The sequence below is a fragment of the Coregonus clupeaformis genome, chromosome 14 (genome assembly GCF_020615455.1).
Source record: "Coregonus clupeaformis isolate EN_2021a chromosome 14, ASM2061545v1, whole genome shotgun sequence".
NCBI classification, from domain to species: Eukaryota; Metazoa; Chordata; class Actinopteri; order Salmoniformes; family Salmonidae; genus Coregonus; species Coregonus clupeaformis.
In genome coordinates this window covers 17,658,283-17,677,721 of record NC_059205.1, presented here as the reverse complement: position 1 = coordinate 17,677,721, position 19,439 = coordinate 17,658,283, and the positions used below count along the sequence as shown (strand labels likewise).

Genomic DNA, 19,439 nt, shown 5'->3' with positions numbered 1-19,439 from the left:
GGAGAGAGCATTTTTGCAGTATCGATGGTGTTTCTGCTGCTTCGTATTCACTCTGATATCAGAGCACATTTAATTTTGTTAATCATGATTTGTAACATGTTCAAATGTTTTAGGCTTTTAAAACCTGCCTAATAGGATTGACAGATTCATTCAGTCCACAAATATTCTACCATGATTAATTGTTTGAGCTGAGCTGTGATATAGATGGCAGAAATGGTGACTTTCTTTGTACTGAACCTTGCAGTGGCATCGACAACCAGAGCGGTGTCACACACATTTTTCTCCCCCTCCATTTTCTCACTGCCTGTACACTACCCAGAATGGTGTCGCACTCAAATCACTCCCCACAGCCCTCCTCCGCTGCATCCATGCTACTCGGGGCTGTGTCACACTAAATCGCTCCCCCTGACTCAATTACCCGCCCCATTTTACGTTCCGAAAAATCAAAGACACACACCCGCCAGTCCTTAGAGTAAACAGAGACTAAGCACTCATCCCTCTCTCCTTCTCTCCTCCCCTCCCTCCTGCCCTGGTATTCAGGCAGAGGTGGAGAATAGAGACGGGGACCTCCTCCTAATTAGCTCTGTGTAAAGACGTATTGTGACAGTCAATGTGCGTATTGAGAGGATCTGTACCACAGGCAGTGGGAGTATTGTGAGGGGATGTATAGTCTGTTTATTGGGTTTGTTAGTGGAGTTTATACCCTGCTGTTTGAATAGAATACATTCTCATCTCTAGCCTTTGACGCTTTCACAGTAGTACATATAATAGGTCATATGCTGTGTTGTGTGGTTTCTTACATACAGCACTTTCAAGTGTAGCTTTATGAGTATACACACAAATATATGTGATTTTTATAGTTAAAGTTAGAGAGCTGCCTGTCTGGTCTGAGATTGCAAGCTGTCAATCAAAATGGAGACAGACAAAAAATATAGAAATCCGCTTTTTCCAGATTTGACCTTCTTCCCTCTTCGTTTATCGCTCTCTCTCTCTCTCTCGCTTTCCTTTTTATGTGGTGTTTAATATGTTTTAATTGAGTTAGCTATAATCGTTTGCTCTCCCTTCTCGTTCCTCTTGGTTCACTGCACTCCATGGGAGTCTTTCCCCTGTTTTAGCAGTGTAATCCTTTACTGCAGGACAAAGCTGCCCCCCCTCCAACCACAGGGGTCCATTAGCCCCCCAGTGAGAGAGAGGGTCTGTACCCCTATAAACTATCTCCCTCTGTAACCACAGACAAATAGATATGTTGAGGAGGCTATGTTTTACCACAGGCAATGCTGGCGATGTATTTTTGTATTTTATTTTTTACTTTGGGAGGAACCCTGTGAGCTTTCTGTTGAGATGATATTCCTTCACTCCTTAATACTCTGCATACTCTTATTCAGTTGAGCCTGTAAATCTCCTATTAGTCTCCCCTTCTCTATCTCTCTCTCCCTAGGCTACCATCCCCATTTTATCTCAAGTCCAAAGCCACAGGCCCTGGGCTACTCACACACAGACACCCCTCTCTCTCTCCTCATACGCAAACACACCCCTCTCTCTCTCCCCTTTGCCTTTCACCTCTCAACCCTCCCTCTCTGCTCCTGTCTTTATAATGCAGTCTTTATTCTGCGCTTGGTGGAGGGCTGCCTTGAACTAACATTGTCCCTCAGCCCGCCTCTGGTGGGGAGCACTACTGTGTGTGGAGGAATGGGGAGTTAACACCCATGTCTGAGCCCTCTCAATGGGAGTATTGTGTCTGAATCTTCCTCCACATAACCCCCCTTTGCATAGGCCATCGTGGCTGCACCCCTAACCTCTCTGGTCCCTACTCTTTTCTGTCTTAGGGAAACACACTCCCACATACGAATGCACTGATATGTGAAGGACACACGGATACACACACAGGTTCTGTACTGTAGTTTTCCACTGAAATATAAGGTCAACAATCACTTGCATACCACTACCAACCTTGCTTTATTACCTAAATGTCCTACACATTTGCATTACTTTTCAAATCTCCCAAACGTCTCTTACCATAATAGCTATGTTTACCATCATGCTTACCATCCCATTGGTCGACATCTCCTGGCCCATGGATCTTCTAGGCATAAATGGGTACATTGGGTGTATGGTTGTGGTGGGAGGCCCAGGCCAACTCTTTCACAGTGTAGGGAAATAAGGACAAAGGCCTGGGTAAAGGAATGCCCCTTCTGCTATTACCATGAGAACAGGACTCAGGACACTATCAGAATAATATCCCATCAATGCACTTGGGGATGACAGACAGGGAGACAGGGAGACAGTTTCAGAAGACTTTGGGGAAACCTTGGGGAGGTTATCAGAGAGATATTAGGTTGATTACTGAAATGATCAATTCAAAATCAACTGCTAACAAATCAGATGGCATTGCAGCATATCATTTAAACTAAAACAAAAAAGGTTGCTTTTCAAGCTTTGTTATCATTGTTAATGTGTAAAAAATTGTATATGCCAATAAAACTTTAACATCTACCATTGTGTTATTATGAGCGTAAGTTCAACCTATCCAACGAATGTCTTTTCATTTCTGTAGTGTTTGTTTGTGTTTAGTAGAGCCTTGAGGCCATGTTACAAAAGTGCTAGTTGGCGTTTGCTTCCCACATCGCCATCATCAAAGTGCTGCTGTAACAAATTTGCATTTGCATGAAAGCGGAGAGATGTCAAATGCTAAAGGTGAAGTAAAAAATAAAAACGTTCTCTGTATTTTCCTTTCACAGATGAAGAACGAGAAAAAGAAGCGAGTGGGCGGATGGAGTGAAGGATGAAGGCTGGGTAGACGACTGAACAGAGAGAGAGAGGCCCCGTGCGGCTGTCCATCCGTTCATCGCCATGGGCTCTTGTCCTCGTCTCTCCTCCCCTGGTCCATCCTCCCATCCCAGGGCCCTTTGAAGCGAGTGCGGCCCAAAAAGGGAGCTCTTGAGTGGGCTGGCGAGGCAGGAATAAGTCCATGCTGGTTACCAGCAACTCTGGAGATGACGGCAAAAGAAATCGATATGGAGAAGAGAATGTGGAGAAGAGAGTGGGGTTGTCCAGGTTAGCCGACGGCCTAGGGGCCTGGAGACCTCCAGAGGAGGCCCATCTCGACCTCTCTCAGCCCCAGCCAAGGCTCCTCAGACTGGGCCTGGGTCCCTACCCACAATGGGTGTGTGTGGTTCTGCTGGAGGGGGCCTCCCAACAAACACCACATGATACACATTCTCCCAAGTTTTTTAATAAAAAAAAAAAAGAATGCTAAAGGGCATTTCCCTCTCTCTTTATTTCTGTTTTCTTTAAAAAGATTGACGTACTCCCCCACCTGCACCCTGTGGCTGTGTGTGAATGCTGGTGGGGGGTTTTGATTTTTGATTCAGACTTCAGATCCACTCACTGCTTATTCCCGGGGACACTTTTACATTTGACAAAGAGACAGTAACGTCTCATTTTTACATTTCTATTTTTCTTTTCTACACTGGTGTGCTTCCTCCACAGCAATATACAAACCACAACAACCACTGAAATATATTTTTTTATCAGGCTCTTTATTGTTCAATTCCAATTGAATTTTTTGAATTTTTCAATTGGCATGATCAAAGACCATAGAATAAAATGTATGCCCAGTAAAACCCATGTCAGATCTCCTATCAATAGAGTTCATTCATTTTGACAAGCTAGAATAAAGGGATCCAAGGAAACACAAGGCCATCAACAGGAGCAGTACAGATGACTGGACACTCCCTGGAGAACACAGATCCAGCAGACAGGTATCTTACCCGGTAACAACATACTCTCCCTCTGTCACAAACACTGACAATACTTCATCTTTCAAACACTGAGCAATTCCCTGTAATTCAAATATAATATAAAACAAAATTATACCTAAAATCAAATCAAATTTGATTAGTCGCATACACATATTTGCAGATGTTATCGCAGGTGCAGTGAAATGCTGTGTTTCTAGCTCCAACAGTGCAGTAATACCTAGCAATACAAACCAATAAACACAAATCAAAAAATATAATATTAAGAAATTAAGAAATATCAGAACGAGCCATGTCAGAGTCCGGAATTTTTTAAATAAAATAAAAATAATATATATAATTGTGTGTATGCACAGTATAGACAGTAAATGTGTAGAAAAGGTGTGCACAGCAGTAGTTGAACATAGGAAGTGGGTAAAACAGTATGTAAACATTATTAAAGTGACCAGTGTTCAATGACTATATACATAGGGCAGCAGTCTCTAAGGTGCAGGTATAGTACCGGGTGGTAGCCAGCTAGTAACAGTGACTAAGGTTCAAGGTAGGGTACTGGATGGAGGCCGGCTAGTGGTGACTATTTAACAGTCTGATGGCCTGGGGATAGAAGCTGTTTTTCAGTCTCTCGGTCCCAGCTTTGATGCACCTGTACTGTCTCCGCCTTCTAGATGGTAGTGGGGTACCTGTATTGTGAGAAGAAAACTAACACACAACCCACAAATCTGCATTGGTCTCGAATAGCATCTCTTTCCCTATAGATGCACTGTACCCTGCTATTGTCTGGTAGTGTTAGGTACTATGACCAGCCCATAATGGAGGTTCTCCCTCACATCCCTTCTGTTTCTGTGTATGTGCCAACTGTAAGCAGCTGTCTGTTATAGGGCTCTAGTGCCAAGCTGCCGTCGTAGTCATGGTGACGCAGCACAGTTGTTTACATCCAGACGGGCACAGCCTCAGATAAAATGGCCACCACTCTGTTCCTCTGACAAAGATGGCGGCCATCAGCGTCTCTGTTCTAGCGCCATCTGGTACCTTACCTGCCGTATGCAAATCTAGACTAATTACATTTGCATATCCTCTTGATTTAGTTACCGTGTGTGCTGACACAGCTAATTGCTCATAATCATGCCATAGAGGTGGTGAGTGTGCGTACACTAAGTAGAAAGGCTTGTCACCGCTGTTCGTTTCCCTCGTGGTGTGTGTGTGTAATATTGTGTTTTATCGAGGTTAATGTGGCTAGAATAAAAGGAATGATCTGTGTCAGTCTGGGAAATGCCCCCCCCTATGCAAATCACTCACTTTAAAGAGAGGCAGGGGCTTTTGTTAATCAAATGCACAAGAAACACACATGCTTATTCGCACACGCACACAGACATGCAACAGACATGCAACACATGCGCACACACACAGACAGACACTCGTTCATTGGCACACACACGCGTACAGACACACACGTACAGACACACGTAAATGAAAAGCAGGACACAAACAGACTGTAATTAAGAGGGGATGCCCAGGCCCAACGAATTCCAGACAGACCATAATAGCCTCATTATCATGCACATTGGTCTCTCATAGTAGGTCGTCTGGTTTCCATGGCGTTGGACACATCTGTGTATGTATACTACCCAGTCGCCAAGCTGTGTGTAACCGACTGCCATCTCGGTATATAATTGAAATTGGAGATGAGATGTACAATGAGAGGGATGGGAATATCATTGAGTCATTCACTTTTGAGCTGATACTCTCCTTATTTGCGGAAAGAAATCTCTGATACTATTGTTTTCAAGTATCTCATTGTCAGTTTTTTCAGACAGGTCAGACAGATACAGGAAAAAGGCTACATCTTAAAAAACTCTCGGGTGAGGCATACTTTCACTGCACATTTTCTCATCTGAAGTATGAGTTTTCTAATAACTAGCCGATACTGTCAATTAATTCAAATGTTATAGTCTGGGAATTTGGTGGATAGAGACGAATATCTCTCATACGTATTAAAAAATCCTCTGGCGCATCGTTCCCATAGTTAAATTTGATTGAGCCTCTCAGTTTTTGGCCATTAATTCATTTGAGGCGAATGGTCTGTGCAGCTGAGCAACAATGCTGTCTTCGTATTTGCATTCGCCCTGTAGCCAGGCAGCTGCAGCAGTCAGACCTGTACAGTTGGCTATATGTGGGCAAAATGGCGGTCACGCAAATCAGAGGCTATGTCTGATGGTTGTGGGAGCGAGGGGGGAAGGGGAGAGGGGTGATGGGGGAGGTGCTGTATTTTGACGGTTTTGGGGAGTCTGGGTGAGGGGGAGACTGAGGTGATTTGGGGGTCTAAACCTGGGGGTTGGGGGGGTGGGGTGTTCGAAGGGGTAAGAATTTAGGGGGTGCAGGTTTGCACAGAAACCATTAACAGGGGGTAACCATTAATGGGGGGTTTGGGGAGTAGGGGGGGTTTGGCATGTCTTGGTCTGCGTATGCGTGCATGTGTGTGAGTCATTTACATATTCAGTGCAGCGAGGAAGCCAATATGCTGTCCGACGACCCAGACGTATACACAACCCGAACATACAGCCGTGGTCAAAAATTTTGGTCTTCACAAAGTTCGCTGCTTCAGTGTTATGAGATATTTTTGTCAGATGTTACTATGGTATACTGAAGTATAATTACAAGCATTCCATAAGTGTCAAAGGCTTTTATTGACAATTACTTTAAGTTTATGCAAAGAGTCAATATTTGCAGTGTTGACCCTTCTTTTTCAAGACCTCTGCAATCCGCCCTGGCATGCTGTGAATTAACTTCTGGGCCACATCCTGACTGATGGCAGCCCATTCTTGCATAATCAATGCTTGGAGTTTGTCCGAATTTGTGGCCTTTTGTTTGTCCACCCGCCTCTTGAGGATCGACCACAAGTTCTCAATGGGATTAAGGTCTGGGGAGTTTCCTGCCCATGGACCAAAAATGTTTCAATGTTTTGTTCCCCGAGCCACTTAGTTATCACTTTTGCCTTATGGCAAGGTTCTCCATCATGCTGGAAAAGGCATTAGGTCGTCACCAAACTGTTCTTGGATGGTTGGGAGAAGTTGCTCTCGGAAGATGTGTTGGTACCATTCTTTATTCATAGCTGTGTTCTTAGGCAAAATTGTGAGTGAGCCCACTCCCTTGGCTGAGAAGCAACCCCACACATGAATGGTCTCAGGATGCTTTACTGTTGGCATGACACAGGACTGATGGTAGCGCTCACCTTGTCTTCTGTCACAAGGTGTTTTCCTGATGCCCCAAACAATCGGAAAGGGGATTCATCAGAGAAAATGACTTTACCCCAGTCCTCAGCAGTCCAATCCCTGTACCTTTTGCAGAATATCAGTCTGTCCCTGATGTTTTTCCTGGAGAGAAGTGGCTTCTTTGCTGCCCTTCTTGACACCAGGCCATCCTCCAAAAGTATTCGCCTCACTGTGCGTGCAGATGCACTCACACCTGCCTGCTGACATTCCTGAGCAAGCTCTGAACTGTGTTAACGAGAGAATCACTGACATGACGGCAGCTGGTCCTTTTGTGGCAGGGCTGAAATGCAGTGGAAATGTTTTTTGGGGGATTAAGTTCATTTTCATGGCAAAGAGGGACTTTGCAATTAATTGCAATTCATCTGATCACTCTTCATGACATTCTGGAGTATATGCAAATTGCCATCATCAAAACTGAGGCAGCAGACTTTGTGTAAATTAGTATTTGTGTCATTCTCAAAACTTTTGACCACAACTGTACACACCACCACTACCACCATTAGAGTAAAGAGCTCTAGCTTCATGTTGAATACATTATTGATATTCTGCCTCACTCTGTCCAATGAGAGGATGGAAGGCAGATTCCAGCCAATATAAATGGATAATAGAACAGGAAGAGGAAGCAACAAGGAGGGAAGTAGAGAGAAATCAACAACACTATAAGCTCGGAGAGAGAGGAAAGAGGAGAGGGGAGGGGTACTGGTGAAATACGAAAGCGCAATGGCAGGTCGAGAAGCTGCAATATGGAGACATGCGGTTGTGCAATTCACAGACATTACAATATGACTAAAGTAATACCCTCAGAGACAGATCAAAACAATTCAACTGACAGCATTCAACTGAGATGTTCCGTATTAGCAGTGAAGACTGAACATATTATATAGAAATTACATTTTGTTGTCTCGCTGTGACAAAGGGAGATAGCTCAACAGTCACAGACGCAGTCACAGAATAATCGGAATATAGTGAGGATATCGCCAATGGAATTTATAGCGATCGCTCATTAGGAAGTGTCAATGATTTAAAGTGAGGTTTGGGGGGCTCGCCCATACTAATAATGGGGTTAGGGAGTGCAGAGCTTGTGAGGGCAAAGAAGTCAGACAGCCAGACAGAGAGACATGATGCGGATCTCCATAATGTCCTATACGAATACTGGTGTGTGCTGGTGATGGAGAGATGGAGAGGGGGATGAACAGGCTGGTCCTGGATGTCTGGACTGGGAGCGTGGGAACGTCAAGCGAATATATGCAGAACAGGCAGGCACTGGCTAGACGGCCACCAAGGCCTGAATGCCTCTGCAGCAGGTGAAAGAGGACCCCAGAGTTCAAGGGTCAAGGCCAAAGTGGGGGCCTAGGGGGTCAGTCTCTCTCGTTCTAAGTGTGTGCGTGCGTGTAGGGCCACCACTCGGTCTGTCTGGGTCTAGCTGGATGCTAATGAAGGTTCAGGCCTGTTTAATAAGCAGTAGCCATGGAGTTCAGAGCCCCTCTTTTAGGCCAGGAGAGGGTCAGACTGGATGCTGCTGCAGGGATGGTGAAGAAGAGGTCCTCCATCATCCAAAGTCATTCAGCCCCTCTGGAATAACTGACAGGCAGGCCCCCTCAAGTTAGACCTCCCCTACTGAAAGTGTGAGATTGTTTTATGATTGACATTCCGATTTCAGGCATTCCTGAAACTTCTTTGCCAGCTAGTAAGATATGTTAGGAAGCAAGTTATATGTTAAACATTTATGATGCAGTGTGTTCCGTCAGACCATTGCTTCATCTATGCTTTTATAAGGCTTTTAACTGCATTGTATTTCATTCATTTTAAAACATGTACTATTAAAAAGGTCCAACCTATAACAGATTCATTTCTATGAAAAGCAGTAATAAAAAGGAGTGGCCCAAGCCCTTACTCTCTCACCCATCCAAACCATTCACTTTAGCTTTCCCTTGCTCTCCCCTGCACCTCTATAGCCGCATAGAGTGCTGTACCTCCGCATTATGAGCTGTGGTACGCCTTTAAGAGAGGAAATCATTACCTCATCAGGATCTCTCCAAAGGGAGGAAGTGAGTGAATGGGTGAAGGAGGGCAGCTCTAACTCTCGCTTCTCTTCTTTATGCGTTGGGGTGTAAGCTTCATTAGCTCTGCTTAAAAGGACAACTCCCTCTCAGTCTGCTCAATAGACCCATAGACCCTGTCTCACTGTCCCAGAGTTTGAGAAGTGTGTGTGTGTGTAGTCTTCCAACTTTCACACGCCACCAGGCCTCAGTTTCTCGGACTTAAATCAAGCCTAGCAATGAAACCTTTGAGTCTGTCTTTTTCTCTCTCCGCGTTTCTCTTGCTCTTGTCTGTCTCAGCTCTCTGCCCTGATATGTAATGGTGAAGTATCTGTATCTGCTCTTATTCGCCTCCAAGATCCTTGTTGTATTGAAACATTCACACATCTTTCTTTTCCTTTAATCCTCCATTTGCTTATTCCATCATCTCATCCTCTATTTGCACAATGGCAGATCCTAAGGAAAGATCTCAGCCCAGTGTAGCTAATTCCTATGCAAATAATTCACACACACGCGCAGGAGCGCTCACACACACACACACACACACACACACACACACACACACACACACACACACACACACACTCACACACTCACACACTCACACACTCACACACTCACACACACACACACACACACACACACACACACACACACACACACACACACACACACACACACACACACACACCATCAGCTGGGCTGAATCAACCCCCCGATAAAGAAGAGTGGATTCTGCAATTCAATTGTGACGGAGAGAATGTGGAGAGGGACCCCCATCCCCTTCGCCCCCACCTCCTCTTCTATGTCACCTCCATTTCCCATCAGGAGCTGTCTGCAGACGGCTATGTTGGGTCCTAGTCTGGCGAGTGGGAGGAGACATGTGCAGCGGAGGGTCCTGGGAAGCAAGAGGCAGGCTAGTGCAGTGATTAGCATGGCCAGCCGCCATCCCTGGTTCTGTTCATTGTAACCAAACTGCATTAATGAGTCTAGAAACACATTCAGAGCTATTCTAACAGATGCCCCCGCAACCATATCTGCTAATACCCACATGTGCACATGCACATCCATGCACACACATCCAAACCTGGGAGGATGAAATTAGTTTTTTTGCTAGTGCTCTAAGCCTGAGCCTCTCTTGACTGAATCTCAAGTTGTTCTCTCCCTCATCTTGCTCTTTATCTCCCTCTCGTTTTCTCAGTCAAGTTCAACCATTCGTCTCATTACTATTGTCCACTCTCTGGATCACTCAAAAGTTAAAGAACAGTCTGGTGTGAGTTGTTGTAGCGTTTGAGCGCCCAGTTTAAATCTATATGATGCACTCCAGTGTCGCCCCTGTTGACATTCAGAGTAATAATAGCATAGGCGGATTCAGTTCACAGACTAGTGACTAGATTCGAGTATTTGTTTATGTTACTGTCTATTTGTAACACGTTTTTGCAACTTTTCAAAAGACGTGTGACTTTTGCATGTCCTTTAGTCTAGGTCACACCTCACTCCCAAGTTAAAAAGACGAGTGAAAGTAGAGTGAAGAAAACGATTCAATCCAGGGAAGGAAAGACGGAACAAAGGATGAGAGGGTTGAGTCAGAAATAGCGGCCTTGATATTTGTAGCCGTAGAAGAGAGAGAGGAAGGGAGAGGGAGAAGAGAGAGAGAGGACAATGCTGTGGCCTGGTTCTAAGTTTCCACAGGGAGATAAACACATAGCTCCCTGCTAAGTGAGTCAGGACTGGGATGGCTGCATGGGTCTCTGTTGAGACAGCAGAAAACTCTGTGCCCCAGATTAAAAGCTGACCTGCCTCTCTCGCTCTATTTTACCTAGGCCCGCATCATGCTGTAGTAACCATTTATGCTGCAGAGTCTTAGTGATCTATGCATTCAAGGTTCAAATTACAGAAGTGCTGGGTACTCTCTTGGCAAACTCATAAGCATTAGAAATAGCATTGTTAGTCCAACCTACTATGTTAGATTTCAACCCTGTAGGATTTACATGCATGATATACAGTATAATGATATGTAGACAATAGTGGCACTGCCAAGTAAAGAGTAAAAGCAATTAGTAGAGTGGTGGATGAGAAATGTGTTAAATGACCTTGTGCTTATTTCTTCTCTCATCTATTTCCCTCCATTCTCTTCTTTCAGTCCAAGTTTGCTTTCGTGTAGTTTACATAAAGGAGGTTCCAGGAGGAGTGTGTGTGTGTCTGAGAAGAGTGTGCATGCATATGTGTGTGTGTCTAACAGACAGCCCCTGACCCTTGACCCTAGCCTGCTGTGAGGCTGTGGTTCCCATAGGCTGGGGGCCGTAGACAGACAGACACAAACACACAGGCTCTATTCGCATAACTGTCCTCCAGCCACTCATTCAGGACTCAGTCACGGCCACTTAAAGCACAGCAGACTCAGTGATTCAGACGAGGTGTGATCCAATGACATGTATTTATAATGAGGGGGCCACGGGGAAGCTTTTGTTGGACAGACACAATATCAGGAGCAGGGACAGAAAGAAAGTCTCCCTCACACACACACACACACACACACACACACACACACACACACACACACACACACACACACACACACACACACACACACACGCACACACTTGGGGATCATTTCCTCAGATTAAAATAACACCAGAGACCAGTGTTAGGACTAGGAAGGGGATCCATCTTTTATAATGGAACCATGCCTTTATATATTATAGACGCTAGTCGATCTGGCAGTACTGATAGAACAGCCCACTTTAACCCCATCTACCCCAGTCTGGTGGGGTGGACAACCCCCTAACCACCCCTCTCCCCCAGTCCCCTCAACCCCTCTACCCCAGTCTGGTGGGGTGGACAACCCCCTAACCACCCCTCTCCCCAGTCCCCTCAACCCCTCTACCCCAGTCTGGTGGGGTGGACAACCTCCTAACCACCCCTCTCCCCCAGTCCCCTCAACCCCTCTCCCCAGTCTGGTGGGGTGGACAACCCCCTAACCACCCCTCTCCCCAGTCCGGTGGGGTGGACAATATAGTGAAGACATCAAAACTATGAAATAACACGCATGGAATCATGTAGTAACCAAAAAAGTGTTAAACAAATCAAAATATATTTTATATTTGAGATTCTTCAAATAGCCACCCTATGCCTTGATGACAGCTTTGCACACTCTTGGCATTCTCAACCAGCTTCACCTGGAATGCTTTTCCAATAGTCTTGAGGGAGTTCCCACATATACTGAGCACTTGTTGGCTGCTTTTCCTTCCCTCTGCCGTCCGACTCATCTCAAACCATCTCAATTTGGTTGAGGTCGGGGGATTGGGGAGGCCAGGTCATCTGATGCAGCACTCTATCACTCTCCTTCTTGCTAAAATAGCCCTTACATAGCCTGGAGGTGTTTTGGGTCATTGTCCTGTTGAAAAGCAAATGATAGTCCCACTAAGCCCAAACCAGATGGGATGGCGTATCGCTGCAGAATGCTGTGGTAACCATGCTGGTTAAGTGTGCCTTGAATTCAAAATAAATCACAAATAGTGTCACTAGCAAAGCACCCCCACACCATCACACCTCCTCCTCCATGCTTTATGGTGGGAAATACACATGCGGAGATCATCCATTCACCCACACCGCGTCTCACAAAGACACGGCGGTTGGAACCAAAAATCTCCAATTTGGACTCCAGACCAAAGGACAGATTTCCACCGGTCTAATGTCCGTTGCTCGTGTTTCTTGGCCCAAGCAGGTCTCTTCTTATTATTGGTGTCCTTTAGTAGTGGTTTCTTTGCAGCAATTCAACCATGAAGGCCTGATTCACACAGTCCCCTCTTAACAGTTGAAGTTGAGATGTGTCTGTGACTTGAACTCTGTGAAGCATTTATTTGGGCTGCAATATCTGAGGCTGGTAACTCTAATGAACTTATCCTCTACAGCAGAGGTAACTCTGGGTCTTCCATTCCTGTGGTGGTCCTCATGAGAGCCAGTTTCATCATAGCGCTTGATGGTTTTTGCGACTGCACTTGAAGAAACTTTCAGTTTCTTGAAATGTTCCGAAATGTTCCGTATTGACTGACCTTCATGTCTTAAAGTAATGATGGAATGTCGTTTCTCTTTGCTTATTTGAGCTGTTCTTGCCATAATATGGACTTGGTCTTTTACCAAATAGGGCTATCTTCTGTATACCCCCCCCCCCCACCCCCCCCACCTTGTCACAACACAACTGATTGGCTCAAACGCATTTAGAAGGAAAGAAATTCCACAAATTAACTTTTAAGAAGGCACACCTGTTCATTGAAATGCATTCCAGGTGACTACCTCATGAAGCTGGTTCAGAGAATGCCAAGAGTGTGCAAAGCTGTCATCAAGGCAAAGGGTGGCTATTTGAAGAATCTAAAATCTAAAATATATTTTGATTTGTTTAACACTTTTTTGGTTACTACATGATTCCATATGTGTTATTTCAAAGTTTTGTTGTCTTCACTATTGTTCTACAATGTAAAAAATAGTAAAAATAAAGAAAAACCCTTGAATGGGTAGGTGTGTCCAAACTTTTGACTGGTAGTGTACATTGCGCTCTTTGAGCTACTCCAGGAAGTGAAGTTGCCTCAGTCCCCATGTATTATCAATGTCTGAAACTGTTTCTAGCCATTTATTGTGGTCTATGTCTGAGCCCCACTATCAAGTTCAACACCATCTGCCTTCAGGCTGCTACTGTTCCCATGTAGTCATTTCAGAGTCATATGTCTTATTGGTTGACAATAATCTTATTTTAGGTTCTTATTCAGTACACAAGTTAAAAGGTAGGTGGTATTGTTGTGCATTGGGTCTAACTATGCCTGTATCTATGCCTCTATGTATGTGCTGTAAGGATTTGCAGTATGTGTCCCACTTTGAGAGGAATTTAGGATGTGACTTCTTAGATGTGTCTCTTTCCTTCTGGCATCTTTGTAGCGCTGCATGAAAATGTGACTCCAATAAGTCCATTTTTTAAAATTCATATTGTCCCTTTATGTCCTTATGGCAGGGATCATCCACTAGATTCAGCATCCACTAGATTCAGCATCAACTAGATTCAGCATCAACTAGATTCAGCATCAACTAGATTCAGCATCCACTAGATTCAGCATCCACTAGATTCAGCATCCACTAGATTCAGCATCAACTAGATTCAGCATCCACTAGATTCAGCATCAACTAGATTCAGCATCAACTAGATTCAGCATCAACTAGATTCAGCCGCAGACTGATTTTTTTTATTGAGCGGATGGTCAGGGGGACAGAACATAATTACAAATAATTTGTAGACTGAAAATTGACCGCAAAAAGCCAAAACAGATATAATGTTTGACTAAAACAATTTCAAACCTTGCTTACATTTGCATACGATCAAATACCTCTCTATTATGCGTGGGAATACCTTTGAACAGATTTCCAAAATTAAAATCACTTGGCGCAAATAAATAAATATATCTCTATATATATATCCTAGTCTATTGCATTTGGATATTGGTTTGTTGTGAACTGAGTTATTGTTTTAAACTGGCCATGCCTGCCTCCTTTATGACCAATTGTTATTTTACATTTTAGTCATTTAGCGGACGCTCTTATCCAGAGCAACTTACAGTTAGTGAGTGCATAAATTTTTTCATACTGGCTGCCCATGGGAATCGAACCCACAACCCTGGCGTTGCAAGCGCTATGCTCTACCAACTGAGCTACACGGGGGACCGTGTTATGACTAGTCCTTATCCGTAAGGAACGGAACACACCTATACAACAGGAAGTGATGTTAGCCTTATGAACATCACAGTGTAGACAAGTCACAGTGCAAAAGCCAGACAAGAGAAGTGTGTCTCTGAGTGTGTCTGTGATTGCGTCTCTGTGTTTTCCCAGAGGTGTAATTTTGGGGGTCCTAGCTGACTGCTCTTCCTCTAGACGTCCCCATCCCAGACCTAGAGGTCAGGGGGGGGGGGGAGCCCAGACACACACACAGGCTGTTTGCGCTGACCTGTGTCTGTGTGCAGACTGAGAGGATAACTGCCCTGGGAGATAAGGGTTATGATGTGTGTGTACCAACCGCAGGACTGATGGTAGGAGAAGGGAGAAACACACATGCAGCGACAGTGACCACATGCCTTGTGCACATCCCCACAATCATTACCCACTGCGCATGCACACACATACTGCATCATCACCCTGTCATTAGCACTGCTTTACTAGCATATTGGACTGATAGCAATACTATCTTACTGCATTTATGTGTTCAGTCCACAGTGTGGTTTCAATAGCATTTTAAGAGCATTATAACAGCACTGAACAATTGAAAGAGCCACATATCATCTAAATCATTGTCTTTGTGTCCTCACAGATCAACATGTGAGAGTGAAAGAACAAAGGTCACTGGATTGGACCAACCGGATCACATGAGACCTTGTGGAGCGCTCCCATTGGTTCACCTAAGGAAAAAAGAGGGGGAAAAGACTCCTTTGACTTCAAGCTTGCTATGAAGATTCATAGAATGTGGAGTAAGATGGACATGCAAAACTGGACAAAATAAAAATACAGAAATTGCCTCTACAATATTGACATTGAATTAGTACACTCACCTCAGCTCTTCACAGTTGACTGTTGCTCTCTGAAGCCATTCTAGTTTGGAAAACAATTAGCAATGATCACAGATCATTTGTTTTGGTTTTAAGCTGATCTTTTGCTGAGGTGTGTATGATATATTATAACTGTATGCAGCATAAATCATATAACAGAAATATATCAATAAAAGTGGTTTGTTTTCTGAAAGTATTTTGTATTTATTTGGTTTAGCTCTATCAATGTCAAATAATGTTTTGACTGGTGGCTATATTCGATAGTCATCACGTTTATCATCTCCCAAGAGATACAGTGCCTTCAGAAAGTATTCACACACCTTGACTTTTTCCACATTTTGTTGTGTTACAGCCTACACCCAATACCCCATAATGTCAAAGTGGAATTATGTTTTTAGAATTTCTTACAAATTAATAAATAATGAAAAGCTGAAATGTCTTGTGTCAATAAGTATTCAACCCCTTTGTTATGGCAAGCCTAAATAAGTTCAGGAGTAAAAATATTCTTAAGTCACATAAGTATAAGTATTCACCCCCCTGAGTCAATACATGTTAGAATCACCTTTAGCAGCGATTACAGCTGTGATTCCTCCTGGGTGAGTCGCTAAGAGATTTGCACACTGGGATTGTACAATATTTGCCCATTATTCTTTACAAAATTATTCAAGCTCTGTCAAGTTGGTGCTGATCATTGCAAGACAACCATTTTCCGGTCTTGCCATAGATTTTCAAGCCAATTTAAGTCAAAACTGAATATTTTTTATTCCTTATTTTCACTGTCATTTATGTTAGTATTGTGGAGTAACCACAATGTTGTTGATCCATCCTCAGTTATCTCTTATCACAGCCATTAAACTTTGTAAATGTTTTCAAATCACCATTGGCCTCATGGTGAAATCCCTGAGCGATTTCCTTCCTCTCCGCCAACTGAGTTAGGAAGGGCGCATGTATCTTTGTAGTGACTATGTGTATTGATACACCATACAAAGTGTAATTAATAACTGCACCATGCTCAACGGGATAGTCAATGTCTGCTTTTTTTTTTTTTTTTTTACCCACCTACCAATAGGTGCCCCTCTTTGTGAACCATTGGAAAACCTCCCTGGTATTTTATGGTTGAATCTGTGCTTGAAATTCACTGCTCGACTGAGGGATCTTACAGATAATTGTACAGAGATGGGGTAGTCATTCAAAAATCATGTTAAACACTATTATTGCACACAGCGAGTCCATGCAATTTATGTGACTTGTAAAGCACAATTTTACTCCTGACCTCATTTAGACTTACCATAACAAAAAGGTTAAATACTTATTGACTCAAGACATTTCAGCTTTTCATTTTTTATTCATTTGTAAACATTTCTAAAAACATAATTCCACTTTGACATTATGGGGTATTGTGTGTAGATCAGTGACACAAAATCTCAATTTAATCAATTTTAAATTCAGGCTGAAACATAACAAAATGTGTAAGGTCAAGGGGTGTGAATACTTTCTGAAGGCACTGTACATATTACGCAAATATTGTGATGCAAAGAAAACCACTTTCTGATTCTAGTTCAAATTCCACTTCACACATCATATACAATATAACTAATATAGGAAACATTGACTTCTAGAACCAGTAGAACCCAGCTTCTTTCCAAAGCCATGGAGAATGAGCGGATCATAGAAATGAACAGAGAATCTCAATGACTGAAAGGAATAGTATAATCTCTGTGGAACTGGCTCTGGCAGTCCAGCAGGCATTGCTGGCATTACCCAGTGTGCCCACCACCCCCAGGGGAGCCTCAGTGAGCTAGGTGACTGCCCATACAGTGTCCATGCTGAGCAAGGGTGGCATCACTACAGAACAGGGATGAACATGCTGTCTCTGTGCCAACAACCATGCCCATTGATACTTGCGAGTGCTAATATTAGGCTATTTGTATAGCTTATTATAAGAGTGCACACGATCATGGTACCTATGGAGCACAAGCACACAAAAAACAAAGCATGGTTGAAGAATATATTCTGCTGTCACTGAAACGGTCTGAACGTTTTTATTGGAATCAGAAATTAAAGTTTATTTAAAGCTATGAAAATGATTTTACTGATATTTCATATTTCGGCTACTGTAAGGGAAATAACGTGCTAGAATCAATGGCCATAAAATGACCACAATTTGCGATTGGGGTATATGGTTTGGAAAGTCTAATTGACGATTTTAGGCAACAAATTGTTTTACCAACGATAGACTTGTTAATTTAGGTGGGAATCATGTAATTGATCGTACATCTAAAACGTTTTTTTTTTTTGTGGTAAGCTTGACTTTCAAAAAGGGTAGGCCTAGGCTACTGTCCAGTTTAAATACATTGCACTTATATACTCAAACCTACAATTTACGCCATCTTGGCGTAAAAATAAACAAAATCGGATTATTATGCCATCTAAATAATCTGTAAAATTTGTATAAAAACGTTAGAATATTGTACTAACTACTGTAATACGTTTTTATAGTTCGCTGATGTTAACCCCAATTACCCTAAAACTGGCGTTAATTATTTTGTAAAAACAAGGTTCAGACTAATGTAATATCAACTTTGTGAATACAAAATATTGTTTGATATATATGTATACAAAAAATTATACATTTTGCAGTTAGATTTTTTTCAAGCTCTGGTAAATATTTAAGCACCAAAGTTTTATTTTATTTTAAACAGTGCTGAAATTGTTTTCATAGGCTGGCTAAATGATGCTCCCATAAAGCATCACATGTATTTTAACATTATCATAATATGTGACATATTTCAAGAGCAAGTTTGATCAATTGCAAGACACTAAATCTTAATAATCAATAAAATGGTAGCATATAAAACAAAACGTTTTAGCGTGTAAGCTAAACGAAGACGTTTATTAGAAACGAATAATGAGAAGGATAAGATAAATATCTGAGAGTGTGGTTATTATTTTCTAAATGACTAAATATATTTCGATTGGTGCAAGAAACAAAAGCCTAATTTAAGGTAATTTATATAATCTTGGCGTCTACTGAAAGCACAATTCATATTCCATACCTTAATGTAGTTCAGCGGCCACTAATAATGGCATTTGATGACCATACACATACTGTACATGAATATATCCTCCTCACTACTGTTGTCCGACACAAACATCCATCTAATTAGTTTTCCTCATTATTATAAGACAGTTAAACACCAAACACTAGCCTACGAACTAGTGTAGCCTATTAGCCTACACGTTGCTGGCTGCTAAAGAAGGCATGTTTATATTTTATAGTAAATTAAAATCCTTGAATAGCCTACAAATGTTGTTCTCAGAAATGCAAGTACATCAAATAAAAATACATTTAAAAAACGTAGTGCACATAAGACAAATTCAGAATTTGGCCTGGATGTATACATTAAAAATGTAAGATGAATCCTCTTCCTTTTAACAGTATTATTAAAGGTTTACCTTAGCCTACATGTGATACAGAAAGCACCCAGAACCACATGAACTGCAGATTTATAAAACACTGTAAAACATTTTTTTACAAAAATAATCCCATTGGATTTGGGCTCTCATACTGGTGGAATCCACAGACCTGCAGGTGGACTCTTCCATCCCTGCATCAGTTCCGTTATGTATGAGCTCAGTGTCGCTACATCAGGACACCAATGAGGAGCCTTGTGTCTCTCTTTCCTTTCCTTGGTGTGTCTAATTAACATAATCACCATAACAACGATAGTAACGGGTATTTTAACGTGGAGTGATAAGGTGGAGTGACTATGCTTACTACAGCTTACA

The 19,439-nt window shown here is 42.7% G+C and overlaps 1 long non-coding RNA gene across 5 annotated transcripts in view; it reads left to right on the top strand.

Moving 5' to 3' along the window:
- The window catches only part of LOC121581216, a 42,135-nt gene extending 26,122 nt beyond the window's left edge, over positions 1–16,013 (top strand). For 2 of the 5 annotated variants that reach the window (XR_006003176.2, XR_006003177.2), the window contains 2 exons: positions 2,739–3,761; positions 15,416–16,013. This is a non-coding gene — a long non-coding RNA (uncharacterized LOC121581216). Of the gene's footprint in view, positions 1–2,738; positions 3,774–14,940; positions 15,138–15,415 lie in introns of all 5 variants that reach the window. The other 3 variants (XR_006661724.1, XR_006661723.1, XR_006003179.2) reach the window with 3 other exon arrangements.
- Positions 16,014–19,439: the final 3,426 nt, after the last annotated feature.